The sequence below is a fragment of the Colletes latitarsis genome, chromosome 8 (genome assembly GCF_051014445.1).
Source record: "Colletes latitarsis isolate SP2378_abdomen chromosome 8, iyColLati1, whole genome shotgun sequence".
NCBI classification, from domain to species: domain Eukaryota; kingdom Metazoa; phylum Arthropoda; class Insecta; order Hymenoptera; family Colletidae; genus Colletes; species Colletes latitarsis.
In genome coordinates this window covers 2,643,019-2,660,566 of record NC_135141.1, presented here as the reverse complement: position 1 = coordinate 2,660,566, position 17,548 = coordinate 2,643,019, and positions in this window count along the sequence as shown.

Sequence of the window (17,548 nt, the reverse complement as noted above, 5' to 3'; positions counted from 1 at the left end):
GTTATGCGCGCATCTGGTTCATGATTTTGCCTTCTTCGCATACTTGTTGGCCAGACCCTGGGTTTTTTCGGATTTGAATCACGTAGTGATGTGGTACCACACAGTAGCAGTCAATAAAGCCTGGTTTCGATCAATATTTTAGAGGATAAAACCGGTTAGGTTTGGGTTAGTTCTGGCTTATGCCCACTTCTGGCTCATGATTTTGCCTTCTTCGCATACTTGTTGGCCAGAACCTGGGTTTTACCCTGTTTGAATCACGTAGTAATGCGGTACCACAACGAAACAGTCAACTAAACCTGGTTTCGATCAATATTTTAGAAGATAAAAGCGGTTAGGTCTGGGTTAGGTCTGGCTTATGCTCCGCATCTGGCTCATGATTTTGCCTTCTTTGCATACTTGTTGGCCAGATCCTGGGTTTTTTCGGATTTGAATCACGTAGTAATGTGGTACCACACAGTAACCGTCAATAAAAACTGGTTTCGATCAATATTTTAGAGGACAAAACCGGTTAGGTCTGGCTTATGCCCGCATCTGGCTCAAGATTTTGCATTCTTCGCATACTTGTTGGCCAGATCCCGGGTTTTTTCGGGTTTGAGTCACGTAGTAATGTGGTACCACACTGAAACGGCCCATTAAACTTGGTTTCGATCAATATTTTAGAGGATGACACCGGTTAGGTCTGGTTTAGGTCTGGGTTATGCGCGCATCTGGCTCATGATTTTGCCTTCTTTGCATACTTGTTGGCCAGATCCTGGGTTTTTTCGGATTTGAATCACGTAGTAATGTGGTACCACACAGTAACAGTCAATAAAACCTGGTTTCGATCAATATTTTAGAGGATAAAACCGGTTAGGTCTGGGTTAGGTCTGGCTTATGCCCGCATCTGGCTCATGATTTTGCCTCGTTCGCATACTTGTTGGCCAGATCCTGGGTTTTTTCGGGTTTGAGTCACGTAGTAATGTGGTACCACACTGAAACAGTCCATTAAACTTGGTTTCGATCAACATTTTAAAGGATGACACCGGTTAGATCTGGGTTAGGTCTGGGTTATGCACGCATCTGGCTCATGATTTTGCCTTCTTCGCATACTTGTTGGCCAGATCCTGGGTTTTTTCGGATTTGAATCACGTAGTAATGTGGTACCACACAGTAACAGTCAATAAAACCTGGTTTCGATCAATATTTTCGAGGATAAAACCGGTTAGGTCTGGGTTAGGTCTGGCTTATGCCCGCATCTGGCTCATGATTTTGCCTTCTTTGCACACATGTTGGCCTGATCCCGGGTTTTTTCGTGTTTGAGTTACGTAGTAATGTGGTACCACACTGAAACAGTCCACTAAACTTGGTTTCGATCAATATTTTAAAGGATGACACCGGTTAGGTCTGGGTTAGGTCTGGCTTATGCCCACATCTGGCTCATGATGTTGCCTTCTTTGCACACATGTTGGCCAGGTCCTGGGTTTCTTCGGGTTTGAATCACGTAGTAATGTTTTACCACATTGAAACAGTCAATTAAAGCTGGTTTCGATAAATATTTTAGAGGATAAAACCGGTTAGGTCTGGGTTAGGTCTGGGTTATGCCCGCATCTGGCTCATGATTTTGCCTTCTTTGCACACATGTTGGCCAGATCCTGGGTTTTCGCGAATTTGAATCACGTAGTAATGTGGTACCACACAGAAACAATACATTAAATTTGGTTTCGATCAATATTTTGGAGGATAACACCGGTTAGGTCTGGGTTAGGTCTGGGTTATGCCCGCATCTCGCTCATAATTCTGCCTTCATCGCATACTTGTTGGCCAGAACTTGGGTTTTACCCTGTTTGAATGGCGTAGTAATGCGGTACCACAACGAAACAGTCAACTAAACCTGGTTTCGATCAATATTTTGGAGGATAACACCGGTTAGGTCTGGGTTAGGTCTGGCTTATGCCCGCATCTGGCTCATGATTTTGCCTTCCTCGCATACTTGTTGGCCAGATGCTGGGTTTTCTCGAATTTGAATCACGTAGTAATGTTGTACCACATTGAAACAGTCAATTAAAGCTGGATTCGTTCAATATTTTAGAGGATAAAACCGGTTAGGTCTGGGTTAGGTCTGGGTTATGCCCGCATCTGGCTCATGATTTTGCCTTCTTTGCACACGTGTTGGCCAGATCCTGGGTTTTCGCGAATTTGAATCACGTAGTAATGTGGTACCACACAGAAACAATACATTAAATTTGGTTTCGATCAATATTTTGGAGGATAACACCGGTTAGGTCTGGGTTAGGTCTGGGTTATGCCCGCATCTCGCTCATAATTCTGCCTTCATCGCATACTTGTTGGCCAGAACCTGGGTTTTACCCTGTTTGAATGGCGTAGTAATGCGGTACCACAACGAAACAGTCAACTAAACCTGGTTTCGATCAATATTTTACAGGATAAAACCGGTTAGGTCTGGGTTAGGTCTGAGTTATGCACGCATCTGGCTCATGATTTTGCCTTCTTTGCACACATGTGGGCCTGATCCCGGGTTTTTTTCCAGTCTGAATCACGTAGTGATGTGGTACCACTGTGAAACAGTCAATTAAACCTAGTTTCGATCAATATTTTAGAGGATAACACCGGTTAGGTTTAGGTTAGGTCTGGGTTATGCCCGCATCTCGCTCATGATTTTGACTTCTTAGTATATTTGATGGCCAGATCCTGGGTTTTTTCGGGTTTGAATCACGTAGTAATGCGGTACCACGCAGAAGCAGTCCATTAAATTTGGTTTCGATCAATATTTTGGAGGATAACACCGGTTAGGTCTGGGTTAGGTCTGGGTTATGCGCGCATCTGGCACATGATTTTGCCTTCTTCGCATACTTGTTGGCCAGATCCTGGGTTTTTTCGGGTTTGAGTCACGTAGTAATGTGGTACCAGACTGAAACAGTCCATTAAACTTGGTTTCGATCAATATTATAAAGGATGACACCGGTTAGGTCTGTGTAAGTTCCGGGTTATGCGCGCATCTGGTTCATGATTTTGCCTTCTTCGCATACTTGTTGGCCAGACCCTGGGTTTTTTCGGATTTGAACCACGTAGTAATGTGGTACCACACAGTAGCAGTCAATAAAACCTGGATTCGATCAATATTTTAGAGGATAAAACCGGTTAGGTCTGGGTTAGGTCTGGCTTATGCCCGCATCTGGCTCATGATTTTGCCTTCTTCGCATACTTGTTGGCCAGATCCTGGGTTTTACCCTGTTTGAATCACGTAGTAATGCGGTACCACAACGAAACAGTCAACTAAACCTGGTTTCAATCAATATTTTAGAGGATAAAAGCGGTTAGGTCTGGGTTAGGTCTGTGTTATGCCCGCAACTGGCTCATGATTTTGCCTTCTTTGCATACTTGTTGGCCAGATCCTGGGTTTTTTCGGATTTGAATCACGTAGTAATGTGGTACCACACATTAACAGTCAATGAAAACTGGTTTCGATCAATATTTTCGAGGATAAAACCGGTTAGGTCTGGGTTAGGTCTGGCTTATGCACGCATCTGGCTCATGATTTTGCCTTCTTCGCATACTTGTTGGCCAGATCCTGGGTTTTTTCAGATTTGAATCACGTAGTAATGTGGTACCACACAGTAACAGTCAATGAAACCAGGTTTCGATGAATATTCTAGACGATAAAACCAATAAGGTCTGGGTTAGGTCTGGCTTATGCCCGCATCTGGCTCATGATTTTGCCTTCTTCGCATACTTGTTGGCCAGATCCTGGGTTTTTTCGGATTTGAATCACGTAGTAATGTGGTACCACACAGTAGCAGTCAATAAAACCTGGTTTCGATCAATATTTTAGAGGGTAAAACCGGTTAGGTTTGGGTTAGGTCTGGCTTATGCCCACTTCTGGCTCATGATTTTGCCTTCTTCGCATACTTGTTGGCCAGATCCTGGGTTTTTTCAGATTTGAATCACGTAGTAATGTGGTACCACACAGTAACAGTCAATGAAACCGGGTTTCGATGAATATTCTAGACGATAAAACCAATAAGGTCTGGGTTAGGTCTGGCTTATGCCCGCATCTGGCTCATGATTTTGCCTTCTTCGCATACTTGTTGGCCAGATCCTGGGTTTTCTCGAATTTGAATCACGTAGTAATGTGGCACCACACAGTAACAGTCAATTAAACCTCATTTCGATCAATATTTTAGAGGATAAAACCGGTTAGGTCTGGGTTATGCCCGCATCTGGCTCATGATTTTGCCTTCTTTGCACACATGTTGGCCAGATCCTGGGTTTCTTCGGGTTTGAATCACGCAGTAATGTTGTACCACATTGAAACAGTCAATTAAAGCTGGTTTCGATCAATATTTTAGAGGATAGAACCGGTTAGGTCTGGGTTAGGTCTGGCTTATGCCCGCATCTGACTCATAATCTTACCTTCTTCGTATACTTGTTGGCCAGATCCTGGGTTTCTTCGGGTTTGAGTCACGTAGTAATGTGGTACCACACTGAAAAAATCCATTAAACTTGGTTTCGATCAATATTATAAAGGATGACACCGGTTAGGTCTGGGTAAGGTCTGGGTTATGCGCGCATCTGGTTCATGATTTTGCCTTCTTCGCATACTTGTTGGCCAGACCCTGGGTTTTTTCGGATTTGAATCACGTAGTAATGTGGTACCACACAGTAGCAGTCAATAAAACCTGGTTTCGATCAATATTTTAGAGGGTAAAACCGGTTAGGTTTGGGTTAGGTCTGGCTTATGCCCACTTCTGGCTCATGATTTTGCCTTCTTCGCATACTTGTTGGCCAGAACCTGGGTTTTACCCTGTTTGAATCACGTAGTAATGCGGTACCACAACGAAACAGTCAACTAAACCTGGTTTCGATCAATATTTTAGAGGATAAAAGCGGTTAGGTCTGGGTTAGGTCTGGCTTATGCCCGCATCTGGCTCATGATTTTGCCTTCTTTGCATACTTGTTGGCCAGATCCTGGGTTTTTTCGGATTTGAATCACGTAGTAATGTGGTACCACACAGTAACAGTCAATAAAAACTGGTTTCGACCAATATTTTAGAGGACAAAACCGGTTAGGTCTGGCTTATGCCCGCATCTGGCTCAAGATTTTGCATTCTTCGCATACTTGTTGGCCAGATCCTGGGTTTTTTCGGATTTGAATCACGTAGTAATGTGGTACCACACAGTAACAGTCAATAAAACCTGGTTTCGATCAATATTTTAGAGGATAAAACCGGTTAGGTCTGGGTTAGGTCTGGGTTATGCACGCATCTGGCTCATGATATTGCCTTCTTCGCATACTTGTTGGCCAGATCCTGGGTTTTTTCGGATTTGAATCACGTAGTAATGTGGTACCACACAGTAGCAGTCAATCAAACCTGGTTTCGATCAATATTTTAGAGGATAAAACCGGTTAGGTTTGGGTTAGGTCTGGCTTATGCCCGCATCTGGCTCAAGATTTTGCATTCTTCGCATACTTGTTGGCCAGATCCTGGGTTTTTTCGGATTTGAATCACGTAGTAATGTGGTACCACACAGAAGCAGTCAATAAAACCTGGTTTCGATCAATATTTTAGAGGATAAAACCGGTTAGGTTTGGGTTAGGTCTGGCTTATGCCCACTTCTGGCTCATGATTTTGCCTTCTTCGCATACTTGTTGGCGAGATCCTGGGTTTTTTCGGGTTTCAGTCACGTAGTAATGTGGTACCACACTGAAACAGACAATTAAACGTGGTTTCGATCAATATTTTAGAGGATCACACCGGTTAGGTCTGGGTTAGGTCTGGGTTATGCCTGCATCTGGCACATGATTTTGCCTTCTTCGCATACTTATTGGCCTGATCCTGGGTTTTCTCGAATTTGAATCACGTAGTAATGTGGCACCACACAGTAACAGTCAATTAAACCTCATTTCGATCAATATTTTAGAGGATAAAGCCGGTTAGGTCTGGGTTAGGTCTGGGTTATGCACGCATCTGGCTCATGATTTGCCTTCTTCGCATACTTGTTGGCCAGACCCTGGTTTTTTTCTGGTTTGAGTCACGTAGTAATGTGGTACCACACTGAAACAGTCCTTTAAACTTGGTTTCGATCAATATTATAAAGGATGACACCGGTTAGGTCTGGGTAAGGTCTGGGTAATGCGCGCATCTGGTTCATGATTTTGCCTTCTTCGCATACTTGTTGGCCAGACCCTGGGTTTTTTCGGGTTTCAGTCACGTAGTAATGTGGTACCACACTGAAACAGACAATTAAACGTGGTTTCGATGAATATTTTAGAGGATCACACCGGTTAGGTCTGGGTTAGGTCTGGGTTATGCCTGCATCTGGCACATGATTTTGCCTTCTTCGCATACTTATTGGCCTGATCCTGGGTTTTCTCGAATTTGAATCACGTAGTAATGTGGCACCACACAGTAACAGTCAATTAAACCTCATTTCGATCAATATTTTAGAGGATAAAGCCGGTTAGGTCTGGGTTAGGTCTGGGTTATGCACGCATCTGGCTCATGATTTTGCCATCTTTGCATACTTGTTGGCCAGATTTTGAGTTGTTTCGGATTTGAATCACGTAATAATGTGGTACCACACAGTAACAGTCAATAAAACCAGGTTTCGATCAATATTTTACAGGATAAACCGGTTAGGTCTGAGTTAGGTCTAAGTTATGCACGCATCTGGCTCATGATTTTGCCTTCTTTGCACACATGTTGGCCTGATCGCGGGTTTTTTCGTGTTTGAGTTACGTAGTAATGTGGTACCACACTGAAACAGTCCACTAAACTTGTTTTCGATAAATATTTTAAAGGATGACACCGGTTAGGTCTGGGTTAGGTCTGGCTTATGCCCACATCTGGCTCATGATGTTGCCTTCTTTGCACACATGTTGGCCAGGTCCTGGGTTTCTTCGGGTTTGAATCACGTAGTAATGTTGTACCACATTGAAACAGTCAATTAAAGCTGGATTCGATCAATATTTTACAGGATAAACCGGTTAGGTCTGGGTTAGGTCTGGCTTATGCCCACATCTGGCTCATGATGTTGCCTTCTTTGCACACATGTTGGCCAGATCCTGGGTTTTCTCGAATTTGAATCACGTAGTAATGTGGTACCACACAGAAACAATACATTAAATTTGGTTTCGATCAATATTTTGGAGGATAACACCGGTTAGGTCTGGGTTAGGTCTGGGTTATGCCCGCATCTCGCTCATAATTCTGCCTTCATAGCATACTTGTTGGCCAGAACCTGGGTTTTACCCTGTTTGAATGGCGTAGTAATGCGGTACCACAACGAAACAGTCAACTAAACCTGGTTTCGATCAATATTTTGGAGGATGACACCGGTTAGGTCTGTGTTAGGTCTGGGTTATGCCCGCATCTGGCTCATGATTTTGCCTTCTTTGCACACATGTTGGCCAGATCCTGGGTTTTCTCGAATTTGAATCACGTAGTAATGTTGTACCACATTGAAACAGCCAATTAAAGCTGGATTCGATCAATATTTTAGAGGATAAAACCGGTTAGGTCTGGGTTAGGTTTGGCTTATGCCCGCATCTGGCTCATGATTTTGCCTTCTTCGCATACTTGTTGGCCAGATCCTGGGTTTTCTCGAATTTGAATCACGTAGTAATGTGGCACCACACAGTAACAGTCAATTAAACCTCATTTCGATCAACATTTTAGAGGATAAAACCGGTTAGGTCTGGGTTATGCCCGCATCTGGCTCATGATTTTGCCTTCTTTGCACACATGTTGGCCAGATCCTGGGTTTCTTCGGGTTTGAATCACGTAGTAATGTTGTACCACATTGAAACAGTCAATTGAAGCTGGTTTCGATCAATATTTTAGAGGATAAAACCGGTTAGGTCTGGGTTAGGTCTGGCTTATGCCCGCATCTGGCTCATAATCTTACCTTCTTCGTATACTTGTTGGCCAGATCCTGGGTTTTTTCGGGTTTGAGTCACGTAGTAATGTGGTACCACACTGAAAAAGTCCATTAAACTTGGTTTCGATCAATATTATAAAGGACGACACCGGTTAGGTCTGGGTAAGGTCTGGGTTATTCGCGCATCTGGTTCATGATTTTGCCTTCTTCGCATACTTGTTGGCCAGACCCTGGGTTTTTTCGGATTTGAATCACGTAGTAATGTGGTACCACACAGTAGCAGTCAATAAAACCTGGTTTCGATCAATATTTTAGAGGATAAAACCGGTTAGGTTTGGGTTAGGTCTGGTTATGCCCACTTCTGGCTCATGATTTTGCCTTCTTCGCATACTTGTTGGCCAGAACCTGGGTTTTACCCTGGTTGAATCACGTAGTAATGCGGTACCACAACGAAGCAGTCAACTAAACCTGGTTTCGATCAATATTTTAGAGGATAAAAGCGGTTAGGTCTGGGTTAGGTCTGGCTTATGCCCGCATCTGGCTCATGATTTTGCCTTCTTTGCATACTTGTTGGCCAGATCCTGGGTTTTTTCGGATTTGAATCACGTAGTAATGTGGTACCACACAGTAACAGTCAATAAAAACTGGTTTCGATCAATATTTTAGAGGACAAAACCGGTTAGGTCTGGCTTATGCCCGCATCTGGCTCAAGATTTTGCCTTCTTCGCATACTTGTTGGCCAGATGCTGGGTTTTCTCGAATTTGAATCACGTAGTAATGTTGTACCACATTGAAAAAGTCAATTAAAGCTGGTTTCGATCAATATTTTACAGGATAAAACCGGTTAGGTCTGGGTTAGGTCTGAGTTATGCACGCATCTGGCTCATGATTTTGCCTTCTTTGCACACATGTGGGCCTGATCCCGGGTTTTTTTTCCAGTCTGAATCACGTAGTGATGTGGTACCTCTGTGAAACAGTCAATTAAACCTAGTTTCGATCAATATTTTAGAGGATAACACCGGTTAGGTTTAGGTTAGGTCTGGGTTATGCCCGCATCTCGCTCATGATTTTGACTTCTTAGTATATTTGATGGCCAGATCCTGGGTTTTTTCGGGTTTGAATCACGTAGTAATGCGGTACCACACAGAAGCAGTCCATTAAATTTGGTTTCGATCAATATTTTGGAGGATAACACCGGTTAGGTCTGGGTTAGGTCTGGGTTATGCGCGCATCTGCCACATGATTTTGCCTTCTTCGCATACTTGTTGGCCAGATCCCGGGTTTTTTCGTGTTTGAGTTACGTAGTAATGTGGTACCACACTGAAACAGTCCACTAAACATGGTTTCGATCAATATTTTAAAGGATGACACCGGTTAGGTCTGTGTTAGGTCTGGGTTATGCCCGCATCTGGCTCATGATTTTGCCTTCTTTGCACACATGTTGGCCAGATCCTGGGTTTCTTCGGGTTTGAATCACGTAGTAATGTTGTACCACATTGAAACAGTCAATTAAAGCTGGTTTCGATCAATATTTTAGAGGATAAAACCGGTTAGGTCTGGGTTAGGTCTGGCTTATGCCCGCATCTGGCGCATGATTTTGCCTTCTTCGCATACTTGTTGGCCAGATCCTGGGGTTTTTCGGGTTTGAGTCACGTAGTAATGTGGTACCACACTGAAACAGTCCATTAAACTTGGTTTCGAACAACATTTTAAAGGATGACACCGGTTAGGTCTGGGTTAGGTCTGGCTTATTCCCGCATCTGGCTCATGATTTTGCCAACTTTGCATACTTGTTGGCCAGATTTTGAGTTTTTTCGGATTTGAATCACGTAGTAATGTGGTACCACACAGTAACAGTCAATACAACCAGGTTTCGATCAATATTTTAGAGGATAAAACAGGTTAGGTCTGGGTTAGGTCTGGCTTATGCCCACTTCTGGCTCATGATTTTGCCTTCTTCGCATACTTGTTGGCCAGAACCTGGGTTTTACCCTGTTTGAGTCACGTAGTAATGTGGTACCACACTGAAACGGCCCATTAAACTTGGTTTCGATTAATATTTTAGAGGATGACACCGGTTAGGTCTGGTTTAGGTCTGGGTAATGCGCGCATCTGGCTCATGATTTTGCCTTCTTTGCATACTTGTTGGCCAGATCCTGGGTTTTTTCGGATTTGAATCACGTCGTAATGTGGTACCACACAGTAGCAGTCAACAAAACCTGGTTTCGATCAATATTTTAGAGGATAAAACCGGTTAGGTCCGGGTTAGGTCTGGCTTATGCCCACATCTGGCTCATGATTTTGCCTTCTTCGCATACTTGTTGACCAGAACCTGGGTTTTTTCGGGTTTGAGTCACGTAGTAATGTGGCACCACACAGTAACAGTCAATTAAACCTCATTTCGATCAATATTTTAGAGGATAAAGCCGGTTAGGTCTGGGTTATGCCCGCATCTGGCTCATGATTTTGCCTTCTTCGCATACTTGTTGGCCAGACCCTGGTTTTTTTCTGGTTTGAGTCACGTAGTAATGTGGTACCACACTGAAACAGTCCTTTAACATTGGTTTCGATCAATATTATAAAGGATGACACCGGTTAGGTCTGGGTAAGGTCTGGGTTATGCGCGCATCTGGTTCTTGATTTTGCCTTCTTCGCATACTTGTTGGCCAGATCCTGGGTTTTCTCGAATTTGAATCACGTAGTAATGTTGTACCACATTGAAACAGTCAATTAAAGCTGGATTCGATCAATATTTTAGGGGATAAAACCGGTTAGGTCTGGGTTAGGTCTGGCTTATGCCCGCATCTGGCTCATGATTTTGCCTTCTTCGCATACTTGTTGGCCAGATCCCGGGTTTTTTCGGGTTTGAGTCACGTAGTAATGTGGTACCACACTGAAACAGTCCATTAAACTTGGTTTCGATCAATATTATAAAGGATGACACCGGTTAGGTCTGGGTAAGGTCTGGGTTATGTGCGCATCTGGTTCTTGATTTTGCCTTCTTCGCATACTTGTTGGCCAGACCCTGGGTTTTTTCGGATTTGAATCACGTAGTAATGTGGTACCACACAGTCGCAGTCAATAAAACCTGGTTTCGATCAATATTTTAGAGGATAAAACCGGTTAGGTTTGGGTTAGGTCTGGCTTATGCCCACTTCTGGCTCATGATTTTGCCTTCTTCGCATACTTGTTGGCCAGATCCTGGGTTTTTTCGGGTTTGAGTCACGTAGTAATGTGGTACCACACTGAAACAGTCCATTAAACTTGGTTTCGATCAATATTATAATGGATGACACCGGTTAGGTCTGGGTAAGGTCTGGGTTATGCGCGCATTTGGTTCATGATTTTGCCTTCTTCGCATACTTGTTGGCCAGACCCTGGGTTTTTTCGGATTTGAATCACGTAGTAATGTGGTACCACACAGTAGCAGTCAATAAAACCTGGATTCGATCAATATTTTAGAGGATAAAACCGGTTAGGTTTGGGTTAGGTCTGGCTTATGCCCACTTCTGGCTCATGATTTTGCCTTCTTCGCATACTTGTTGGCCAGAACCTGGGTTTTACCCTGTTTGAATCACGTAGTAATGCGGTACCACAACGAAACAGTCAACTAAACCTGGTTTCAATCAATATTTTAGAGGATAAAAGCGGTTAGGTCTGGGTTAGGTCTGTGTTATGCCCGCATCTGGCTCATGATTTTGCCTTCTTTGCATACTTGTTGGCCAGATCCTGGGTTTATTCGGATTTGAATCACGTAGTAATGTGGTACCACACAGTAACAGTCAATAAAAACTGGTTTCGATCAATATTTTAGAGGACAAAACCGGATAGGTCTGGCTTATGCCCGCATCTGGCTCAAGATTTTGCATTCTTCGCATACTTGTTGGCCAGATCCTGGGTTTTTTTCGGATTTGAATCACGTAGTAATGTGGTACCACACAGTAACAGTCAATAAAACCTGGTTTCGATCAATATTTTAGAGGATAAAGCCGGTTAGGTCTGGGTTAGGTCTGGGTTATGCACGCATCTGGCTCATGATTTTGCCTTCTTCGCATACTTGTTGGCCAGATCCTGGGTTTTTTCGGATTTGAATCACGTAGTAATGTGGTACCACACAGTAGCAGTCAATAAAACCTGGTTTCGATCAATATTTTAGAGGATAAAACCGGTTAGGTTTGGGTTAGGTCTGGCTTATGCCCACTTCTGGCTCATGATTTTGCCTTCTTCGCATACTTGTTCGCCAGATCCTGGGTTTTTTCGGGTTTGAGTCACGTAGTAATGTGGTACCACACTGAAACAGTCCATTAAACTTGGTTTCGATCAACATTTTAAAGGATGACACCGGTTAGGTCTGGGTTAGGTCTGGCTTATTCCCGCATCTGGCTCATGATTTTGCCAATTTTGCATACTTGTTGGCCAGATTTTGAGTTTTTTCGGATTTGAATCACGTAGTAATGTGGTACCACACAGTTACAGTCAATACATCCAGGTTTCGATGAATATTTTAGAGGATAAAACCGGTTAGGTCTGGGTTAGGTCTGGCTTATGCCCGCATCTGGCTCATGATTTTGCCTTCTTCGCATACTTGTTGGCCAGATCCCGGGTTTTTTCGGGTTTGAGTCACGTAGTAATGTGGTACCACACTGAAACGGCCCATTAAACTTGGTTTCGATCAATATTTTAGAGGATGACACCGGTTAGGTCTGGTTTAGGTCTGGGTTATGCGCGCATCTGGCTCATGATTTTGCCTTCTTTGCATACTTGTTGGCCAGATCCTGGGTTTTTTCGGATTTGAATCACGTCGTAATGTGGTACCACACAGTAGCAGTCAACAAAACCTGGTTTCGATCAATATTTTAGAGGATAAAACCGGTTAGGTCTGGGTTAGGTCTGGCTTATGCCCACCTCTGGCTCATGATTTTGCCTTCTTCGCATACTTGTTGACCAGAACCTGGGTTTTTTCGGGTTTGAGTCACGTAGTAATTGGGCACCACACAGTAACAGTCAATTAAACCTCATTTCGATCAATATTTTAGAGGATAAAACCGGTTAGGTCTGGGTTATGCCCGCATCTGGCTCATGATTTTGCCTTCTTCGCATACTTGTTGGCCAGACCCTGGTTTTTTTCTGGTTTGAGTCACGTAGTAATGTGGTAAAACACTGAAACAGTCCTTTAAACTTGGTTTCGATCAATATTATAAAGGATGACACCGGTTAGGTCTGGGTAAGGTCTGGGTAATGCGCGCATCTGGTTCATGATTTTGCCTTCTTCGCATACTTGTTGGCCAGACCCTGGGTTTTTTCGGATTTGAATCACGTAGTAATGTGGTACCACACAGTAGCAGTCAATAAAACCTGGTTTCGATCAATATTTTAGAGGATAAAACCCGTTAGGTATGGGTTAGGTCTGGCTTATGCCCACTTCTGGCTCATGATTTTGCCTCCTTCGCATACTTGTTGGCGAGATTCTGGGTTTTTTCGGGTTTCAGTCACGTAGTAATGTGGTACCACACTGAAACAGACAATTAAACGTGGTTTCGATCAATATTTTAGAGGATCACACTGGTTAGGTCTGGGTTAGGTCTGGGGTATGCCTGCATCTGGCACATGATTTTGCCTTCTTCGCATACTTATTGGCCTGATCCTGGGTTTTCTCGAATTTGAATCACGTAGTAATGTGGCACCACACAGTCACAGTCAATTAAACCTCATTTCGATCAATATTTTAGAGGATCACACTGGTTAGGTCTGGGTTAGGTCTGGCTTATGCCCACTTCTGGCTCATGATTTTGCCTTCTTCGCATACTTGTTGGCCAGACCCTGGGTTTTTTCGGATTTGAATCACGTAGTAATGTGGTACCACACAGTAGCAGTCAATAAAACCTGGTTTCGATCAATATTTTAGAGGATAAAACCGGTTAGGTTTGGGTTAGGTCTGGCTTATGCCCACTTCTGGCTCATGATTTTGCCTTCTTCGCATACTTGTTGGCCAGATCCTGGGTTTTTTCGGGTTTGAGTCACGTAGTAATGTGGTACCACACTGAAACAGACAATTAAACGTGGTTTCGATCAATATTTTAGAGGATCACACCGGTTAGGTCTGGGTTAGGTCTGGCTTATGCCCACTTCTGGCTCATGATTTTGCCTTCTTCGCATACTTGTTGGCCAGATCCTGGGTTTTTTCGGGTTTGAGTCACGTAGTAATGTGGTACCACACTGAAACAGTCCATTAAACTTGGTCTCGATCAATATTATAATGGATGACACCGGTTAGGTCTGGGTAAGGTCTGGGTTATGCGCGCATTTGGTTCATGATTTTGCCTTCTTCGCATACTTGTTGGCCAGACCCTGGGTTTTTTCGGATTTGAATCACGTAGTAATGTGGTACCACACAGTAGCAGTCAATAAAACCTGGATTCGATCAATATTTTAGAGGATAAAACCGGTTAGGTTTGGGTTAGGTCTGGCTTATGCCCACTTCTGGCTCATGATTTTGCCTTCTTCGCATACTTGTTGGCCAGAACCTGGGTTTTACCCTGTTTGAATCACGTAGTAATGCGGTACCACAACGAAACAGTCAACTAAACCTGGTTTCAATCAATATTTTAGAGGATAAAAGCGGTTAGGTCTGGGTTAGGTCTCTGTTATGCCCGCATCTGGCTCATGATTTTGCCTTCTTTGCATACTTGTTGGCCAGATCCTGGGTTTTTTCGGATTTGAATCACGTAGTAATGTGGTACCACACAGTAACAGTCAATAAAAACTGGTTTCGATCAATATTTTAGAGGACAAAACCGGTTAGGTCTGGCTTATGCCCGCATCTGGCTCAAGATTTTGCATTCTTCGCATACTTGTTGGCCAGATCCTGGGTTTTTTCGGATTTGAATCACGTAGTAATGTGGTACCACACAGTAACAGTCTATAAAACCTGGTTTCGATCAATATTTTAGAGGATAAAACCGGTTAGGTCTGGGTTAGGTCTGGGTTATGCACGCATCTGGCTCATGATTTTGCCTTCTTCGCATACTTGTTAGCCAGATCCTGGGTTTTTTCGGATTTGAATCACGTAGTAATTTGGTACCACACAGTAGCAGTCAATAAAACCTGGTTTCGATCAATATTTTAGAGGATAAAACCGGTTAGGTTTGGGTTAGGTCTGGCTTATGCCCACTTCTGGCTCATGATTTTGCCTTCTTCGCATACTTGTTGACCAGATCCTGGGTTTTTTCGGGTTTGAGTCACGTAGTAATGTGGTACCACACTGAAACAGTCCATTAAACTTGGTTTCGATCAATATTATAAAGGATAACACCGGTTAGGTCTGGGTAAGGTCTGGGTTATGCGCGCATCTGGTTCTTGATTTTGCCTTCTTCGCATACTTGTTGGCCAGACCCTGGGTTTTTTCGGATTTGAATCACGTAGTAATGTGGTGCCACACAGTAGCAGTCAATAAAACCTGGTTTCGATCAATATTTTAGAGGATAAAACCGGTTAGGTTTGGGTTAGGTCTGGCTTATGCCCACTTCTGGCTCATGACTTTGCCTTCTTCGCATACTTGTTGGCCAGATCCTGGGTTTTTTCGGGTTTGAGTCACGTAGTAATGGGGTACCACACTGAAACAGTCCATTAAACTTGGTTTCGATCAATATTATAAAGGATGACACCGGTTAGATCTGGGTAAGTTCTGGGTTATGCGCGCATCTGGTTCATGATTTTGCCTTCTTCGCATACTTGTTGGCCAGACCCTGGGTTTTTTCGGATTTGAATCACGTAGTAATGTGGTACCACACAGTAGCAGTCAATAAAACCTGGATTGGATCAATATTTTAGAGGATAAAAACGGTTAGGTCTGGGTTAGGTCTGGCTTATGCCCGCATCTGGCTCATGATTTTGCCTTCTTCGCATACTTGTTGGCCAGATCCTGGGTTTTTTCGGGTTTGAGTCACGTAGTAATGTGGTACCACACTGAAACAGTCCATTAAACTTGGTTTCGATCAATATTATAAAGGATGACACCGGTTAGGTCTGGGTAAGGTCTGGGTTATGCGCGCATCTGGTTCATGATTTTGCCTTCTTCCATACTTGTTGGCCAGACCCTGGGTTTTTTCGGATTTGAATCACGTAGTAATTTGGTACCACACAGTAGCAGTCAATAAAACCTGGTTTCGATCAATATTTTAGAGGATAAAACCGGTTAGGTTTGGGTTAGGTCTGGCTTATGCCCACTTCTGGCTCATGATTTTGCCTTCTTCGCATACTTGTTGACCAGAACCTGGGTTTTTTCGGGTTTGAGTCACGTAGTAATTGGGCACCACACAGTAACAGTCAATTAAACCTCATTTCGATCAATATTTTAGAGGATAAAACCGGTTAGGTCTGGGTTATGCCCGCATCTGGCTCATGATTTTGCCTTCTTCGCATACTTGTTGGCCAGACCCTGGTTTTCTTCTGGTTTGAGTCACGTAGTAATGTGGTACCACACTGAAACAGTCCTTTAAACTTGGTTTCGATCAATATTATAAAGGATGACACCGGTTAGGTCTGGGTAAGGTCTGGGTAATGCGCGCATCTGGTTCATGATTTTGCCTTCTTCGCATACTTGTTGGCCAGACCCTGGGTTTGTTCGGATTTGAATCACGTAGTAATGTGGTACCACACAGTAGCAGTCAATAAAACCTGGATTGGATCAATATTTTAGAGGATAAAAACGGTTAGGTCTGGGTTAGGTCTGGCTTATGCCCGCATCTGGCTCATGATTTTGCCTTCTTCGCATACTTGTTGGCCAGATCCTGGGTTTTTTCGGGTTTGAGTCACGTAGTAATGTGGTACCACACTGAAACAGTCCATTAAACTTGGTTTCGATCAATATTATAAAGGATGACACCGGTTAGGTCTGGGTAAGGTCTGGGTTATGCGCGCATCTGGTTCATGATTTTGCCTTCTTCCATACTTGTTGGCCAGACCCTGGTTTTTTCGGATTTGAATCACGTAGTAATTTGGTACCACACAGTAGCAGTCAATAAAACCTGGTTTCGATCAATATTTTAGAGGATAAAACCGGTTAGGTTTGGGTTAGGTCTGCCTTATGCCCACTTCTGGCTCATGATTTTGCCTTCTTCGCATACTTGTTGACCAGAACCTGGGTTTTTCGGGTTTGAGTCACGTAGTAATTGGGCACCACACAGTAACAGTCAATTAAACCTCATTTCGATCAATATTTTAGAGGATAAAACCGGTTAGGTCTGGGTTATGCCCGCATCTGGCTCATGATTTTGCCTTCTTCGCATACTTGTTGGCCAGACCCTGGTTTTCTTCTGGTTTGAGTCACGTAGTAATGTGGTACCACACTGAAACAGTCCTTTAAACTTGCTCTCGATCAATATTATAAAGGATGACATCGGTTAGGTCTGGGTAAGGTCTGGGTAATGCGCGCATCTGGTTCATGATTTTGCCTTCTTCGCATACTTGTTGGCCAGACCCTGGTTTTCTTCTGGTTTGAGTCACGTAGTAATGTGGTACCACACTGAAACAGTCCTTTAAACTTGGTTTCGATCAATATTATAAAGGATGACACCGGTTAGGTCTGGGTAAGGTCTGGGTAATGCGCGCATCTGGTTCATGATTTTGCCTTCTTCGCATACTTGTTGGCCAGACCCTGGTTTTCTTCTGG